The sequence below is a fragment of the Pogona vitticeps genome, chromosome 2, assembly GCF_051106095.1.
Source record: "Pogona vitticeps strain Pit_001003342236 chromosome 2, PviZW2.1, whole genome shotgun sequence".
In the NCBI taxonomy this organism is placed as follows: Eukaryota; Metazoa; Chordata; class Lepidosauria; order Squamata; family Agamidae; genus Pogona; species Pogona vitticeps.
The window spans coordinates 304,121,041-304,127,040 of record NC_135784.1 but is presented as its reverse complement, the minus strand read 5'-3'; the positions used below and the strand labels follow the sequence as shown (position 1 = coordinate 304,127,040).

General features: G+C 47.3%; 1 protein-coding gene across 3 annotated transcripts in view; it reads left to right on the top strand.

Annotated features, from left to right (window-relative positions):
* The first annotated feature begins 2,861 nt into the window (after window positions 1–2,861).
* ARK2N (arkadia (RNF111) N-terminal like PKA signaling regulator 2N) overlaps window positions 2,862–6,000 on the top strand; it is a 60,918-nt gene continuing 57,779 nt past the window's right edge. The window contains exon 1 of one of the 3 annotated variants that reach the window (XM_020806551.3): window positions 2,862–3,183. The gene's annotated coding sequence lies outside the window, so the exon portion shown is untranslated. The remainder of the gene's footprint in view (window positions 3,184–6,000) is intronic. The other 2 variants (XM_078384161.1, XM_020806550.3) reach the window with 2 other exon arrangements.

The window sequence follows — 6,000 nt, the reverse complement described above, 5'->3', positions numbered from 1 at the left end:
TATAGTGGCTTCTTCTTTTCGTGACACTGATTTTGCTTGTTTTTTTCTCAATCAAGAATATTTACAAAAATATTGTTGCAACATCACTTGACAGTTGTCCTCAAGGCAATGCTGTACAGTACTTATTTATTTTATTTAGATAGACAAAAACATCAATCACTCATAATTTGATCAACTTTAGGAGAACTCTAAATTTTTATAGCCCAAAATACCATTTAAGAACATTAAAGGTGGTCTTTAGCCAACCTATTCCTGGCTCTTACTAGTAGTGAGAATTATTTTGCTCCAGCATTAGCACCCAGCACCCTTTGGTGACTTCCAGAGCAATGTTTTCCAACCTGGGGGTTGTGACCCCCCCAATGGGGGGCCACCAAGTGTTTTGGGGAGGCCACAAGTCACCTCCTATGTATTGTAAACCCTTAATATTTTCTTCCTTTCAGAGTGGGATATTAAAGTTAGCATGTCTTGGGCACATATGAGAAACAGGCCCTTTGGGGAGAAAGAAGCCTCTGCTTTCTGAGAAGGGGTGGCTTTACTCCATTAAAAATGCCTTTTTATGCAAACGTGATGGTGGTGGGGTGTTACGAGTCACTTCGCTTTTATAAAAGGGGGTCACCACTCAAAAAGGAGGGGAACCAACTCTTCTAGAGACTGTGCATCCTAGTCCTAAACTCTGTACCAGATCTCTCACTCGGTAGCCAGGAGCCCATCACTTCAACATCAGATCAAATCCCAAAGCATTAAAATGGCAAAAACTTTCATCAAATCTCTCAGGAGCTCTCTGGGCCTATTTGATCCACATGTCTCTTGATCCAGTGGTTCACAAACTTTTAAAGGAAGTTCGTGAACCACTGAACTTCCTTTAAATGTCAGGCTGACTTGGCACATCTAGGCTTGCTTGTTGAGTCTTCTGCATCCCAGACTCCTCGGCTCTGGTCGTTTCCTCTCTCTCTCTCGGTTTGCCTTTGGCCTCCTGACTCAATGGCTTGTTCCATCCCTTCTAGCTCCTAATTCACGCGCGACTGCTGTTTGCAACCCTGAGGGACGCCCTGAGAAATTTTAAATGGCAGTCCCCACTTGCCCACTGTGACTCGGGGCTCTTGATGTAGCAAAGGAGTCATAAAAGACTCTGCTAGCATTCCCAACCCTGTTTTTAGGACCCTGGCCATTTCCAGATGTTTGCATGTCAGAGTTTTTATTCCTTCTAGAGAAGAATTAGCCCAGGATGCTTCCCTCAAAGTATTCCAACAGACACGTTCCTCTGGAGATTTCAGTGTGAAGCCTTGGTTTGTATGGATGCTGTCTCCATCCATCCATCCCACTACTGAGAACCTGGGGGGGGGGGGAAGCTTTTGAATAAAAGCTTCTTAGTAATATGTAACTTCATTGGAAAACATAACAGCTGGACTGGGGTGTCATTAGTGACTCTGAGAAGGAAAGATGTTGGCAAGTCTTTGAGTCCAAGTCCCAAGTCCGGGTCCGTATGAAAAGCAAGCTTGGCTCCGGTTCTTTCCACCTACGTATCTTTTTCAAATCATGCATGGAAAATGCTGAGTGTTCAGTCTGGGATGATGCCCGATTGTCCCCAGCTCCTTTCAAAGTAATTGTGCTTGCTTGAGAAGCTCATGCCTCTTAATGCCAACTCCTCTTGTTGCAGAGAAAAACTGCCAAGAGTCTTGTGGCCCTTGAAAGACCGTTTTACTGGCCATAATATTTGGAGCACTGTAGCCTTGTTCTTCATACGCATTTTGTGTTATGAAAATGCAAGAGAGTTTCAGCCTTTGTGTGTGTGTGTGTGTGTGTGTGTGTGTGTGTGTGCGCGCGCGCGCGCGTGTGCGTGTGCGTGTGTGCGTGTGTGTATATATATATATATATATATATATTCCCCTTGGCTTGCAATAGCGGAAACCTTTCAGCGCTTGATTGGAGGGAATGATCCCACCCTGAGTCTGCAACTGGTATCTTTAAGGGATTGTGCAAAGCCTGATGAAAAATATGTATTAAAAAACGTGGGAAGTTCAAGGGCTCTGAAGTTACATATGCACAGGTATCAACACCTGGACGGCAGACTTAGTAAAGGGCATGTAGGTGAGTTGGTCACTTCCCCCCCCCCATGAATGAAGTTGGCTCACCATTCTGTTTACATGAGAAACAGATGCAAAAGCAAGGAAATTATTAACTAGCACATTTTATTTTTATTGCCCCTAATGTCTTCTTTTATCCATGTGCTCCCTTTTGGAGAGATGTCAATCGCAGAACTTTGGAAGAAGTCCCTTTTTTTGGGGGGGGGGGAGAGACTACAAACCCCACAACCCCCAGCCAGCACACTCCAAGGATTATGGGAGTTGTAGTCCAGAAATAGGGCACATCCCCAATTGCTGCTAGGTGGCCAGCCCGTCCTTAAGACATCATCTTTCTTACTACAACTTTGCTGCCTTCCCCCTTCCCCTCCCCCCTCCGCCTCGCGCGCCTTTCAGCGCACGAGGACTAACGTTACTTTGGCGCTCGCGCATGCGCCCGTCGCCTCCTCTCTTTTTTGACAGTTACGACCGTTGGTTACACAAGCTCGGCCCGTCCCGCCCTCTCTGAGGGAAGCCAACTTGAGGGGGGGGAGGAGGGGTTGCGTCACGATCTGGGGCTTCTTCGTTTTCCCGCCTTTTTTCCGGCTTCTCCCCCCCCCCCGCCTTTCCTGCATAAAGGAGCTACGCCCCCCGGGAGCCGCTAGACGGCGCTGCGAAGACGCTCTAGCCCCCTTCGCCCCCTCCTCTCTGTCTCGGTCAACCGTTCTTTCCGGGCCCCTCTCTTCTTCTTCCTTCTCTCTCTCCCTCTTCCCCCCTCCTTTCCTTCCTATTCCGTCCAGCCAGCCAGCGGGCGCCTCAGAGGCTCCCGGAAATGACGTCGAGGGAGCTGGAGCCTCGCTCGGCGGCCTCCCCTCCCTGCGGTGACATTTCCACCCTCCGTCCGGCTCCTTCTTTCCCTCCCTCCCTCCCTCCTTCCTGCCGGGCTGAGGCGACGGCGGTAGCGGCGGCGGAGGCGGCGGGAAGAGAAGCCCCGGCCCTGGCCCCTCATGGTCCACCTGGCTTGTTCCGCGGGGCCTGAGGCCGGGAAGGGCAGCCGCCCCCGACGTCTGGGTGTCTGTGGGGGGAAGAAGCTCCGGCTGTGGAGGCGCCGGCCGTGCCTGAGGTGAGGAGTACCTTCCTTTCCATTCGGGTGGCTTCAGACCTTCTGGGGGAACCCACGGGGCCCTTCCTTGGAAGGGGAAGCCGAGGCCGCGAGTCTCGAGAGTCCCTCGCTCTGGTGTGTAAAAGGAAGGAGGGTCATTTAACCTTCTGAGGGGCCGCCCCCGCCCCCCACTCCCCGTCCTGCGAATCTCTAAGGAGGGGGGGGCACCTCCAAAAGAGGGACCCTTCCCAACTTTCTCTCCTCTTCTCTCTCCCCCCCCCCGTGCTTATGGGGGCATGAGCCATTTGGGGGAGGGGGAGAGGGGGAGGAATAAGCTGTGCTTTCGCCTGTGGGGGGTGGGGCGGGTTGGAGAGAGGATAGTGGATCACCGACAAGGCCTCGAGGGAGGGCAGGATCCCAAACCTCTTCTTTTTTTTTTCCTCCTCCTCCCTCGCTCGTTTTCTTCCTCCTGAAGAAGGGAGGCGGGCTAAGAATAATCTTGCCCTGGATGGTGAAAATGGGGAGAGAGATCAAGGGGGGGGGGGAAGGGAAACGTGTGTGGGGGGGGGGCCCTGTTTGAAGAGCTGCACCTGAGGTGCCGTAAAACCCAACCATGAGTCTGCTGGTGCCTCTGCCTCCCTCGGCTGGCTCGGTCTGGATGTTTACGCGATACCCTAAAATAGGCAAACGTCACGGGAAGCCCTTCACTGCCTGCTCTTCTTCTTCTTTCTGTGCAGTGATGATGATTTAGTTTTAAAGGGAGAGAGAGAAAAAAAGGGGACATGTGGCTCTCCTCTTGATTCAGCATTTTCGGGGCCCTGACTTTCTCTCCCGTGCCATGTAGCTTTCTGTTGTTTTTTGTTTGTTTGCTACCGTCAAGGACACACAGCCCCCCCCCCCCCCCTTTACACACACACCATTCCTAAGTGTGTTGTCTTAGAAGTAAGTTCCAGTGGTTTCGGTAGGAGTAGATCTGTTTTGAGTTTAGAGCCTTGGGTGTCGCCATGGGTGCTGGAAGGAAACAGACCAAAGTTAGTGAATGTGAGAGATGAAAAGAAGTTACTGTATGGCCCAGGGATCGCTGCCCTGTTGGCGAATTTGGTATCTTACACAGGATGGATAAGCAAGAAGCAGGGTTTTTTCTTTCTTTCTTTTTTTCTTCTGGCTGCTAAAGTTTAATATGCAAATGTTAATGTTTCCTTGGAATTAAATTGCCTTAGTTACTGTTTGTTTGTCTAGCAAGAAAAGAGCATTAGAGTTCTCTCTAGGCCATTGCATGGTGAAATGCTGTTACAGACTTAAGTCACAGGAGGCAAAAAAAAAAGTTTTCCTTAGTGAAAGGAACATCTATGTTAGTCCATTCTAAGATAACTGCTTTTATTGAAGATTCTGGATTGTTGATAATTACCTTGCCGTAGTGGTAATGGAATATGTATTGACTCCCCCCCCCCTTCTGTAAAGTGGTAGACTCATTGTGTCCTCCCCGACTCTCACTTCACTAACTGTTGTTAGTGAGGATGGAAACAAGCTTAGAGATGTAACTGAAATTCAACTGTCTGACCTTAAGGATTCTTTTCAGCTGGTTTAAAGACAATGAATGATAAATATAGCTGCTTTGAATTTCTGTGATCTGACACACAGCTTTAGCAAAGCTTAATTTTAGCCCTGTGGAATGTTGAGTAAGAATAGTGATTGCTGTAAGACACTTAATCAGGGATATCCATAATGTTGAAGGACATATTTTTGAATGCTCAGAGCAATGCATGGAAGTTATTGGTGAGATCATAATGCAGCATCAATAACTTGCAAAGGACTCTCAATAGCCAGATGACCAGCACAAGTTCAATTTTGTGGAATGAAATCAAATTAATAGAGAAGTTTACTGTTTTGCATGTGACGACGTCCTAGGTGTCTACAGACATGTTGCTTTTAAAAAACAAGAGCATGCAATCTGTGAAAGTATATGTATTATTTTGGTGTTGTGTTTATAGAATCTAGTTCATTTGGAAATTAAATATATTTGGTGAATATTGCATTATCTAGCTGATAGAAAAGTTTCAAGATTAATGTTTGTTTTAGGTGACCTGCTCATTTAGCTATAATAAAATGACCATATCCTTGCTTACTTTTGTCAGGTGGAATCCTGTTGGCTTCTGTTGAAAACTAAAAGTCAGTCTTTATATCTCCTATGCAGTGCTTTGGGTGCATGTTGTAATCCCCATCCACGGTCCCTTGTATTGAGTACTTTAAATGCCACTCTAGAAAGTGCCTTGACCTTCCAGGAACAGGTTTGGGGGGGTAGTGCAAGAGATTATGAGAACAAGAGGCTAGAGGGGCTCTTTAAGGCAGGTTGAATATTCACATTCAACTCTTTGGATCCTCACCCGTTACTGAACAGAGTTGGAATTCTGGAATTCCAAAGGCAGGTGAAGCACCTCCTGGCCTATATTTACATTTAGTATTTTCTGTATTTCTAGGACAGGCAGTCACAGAATTGCCAGCCTTCCTGTATGGCAGGAGCATGACAACAAGCTTCAAACACTACCAGGCCTTGCTATCCTGTACAGTTTGAACCACATTGGTTCAGTTAAAGTACTGCTGGGGACTTCTTTGGCTTGCATCCGTAGGTGTGAATTTTTAAGCTGGTGAAGAAAAAGTGAAGACTATTGTGTTGGTTATGTGAAATTTAAAGTTATCCATAGTACTGGAGCACTGGAATATATAGTTTATGTGGACATATTTTACATTTTTGCCTCAGTAACTAGCCGAAATTTATAGTTCTGTGGTCTTCAGTCAAATGATAATTGTTGGAAAGTACAGTATTACCAAATTGTTGGT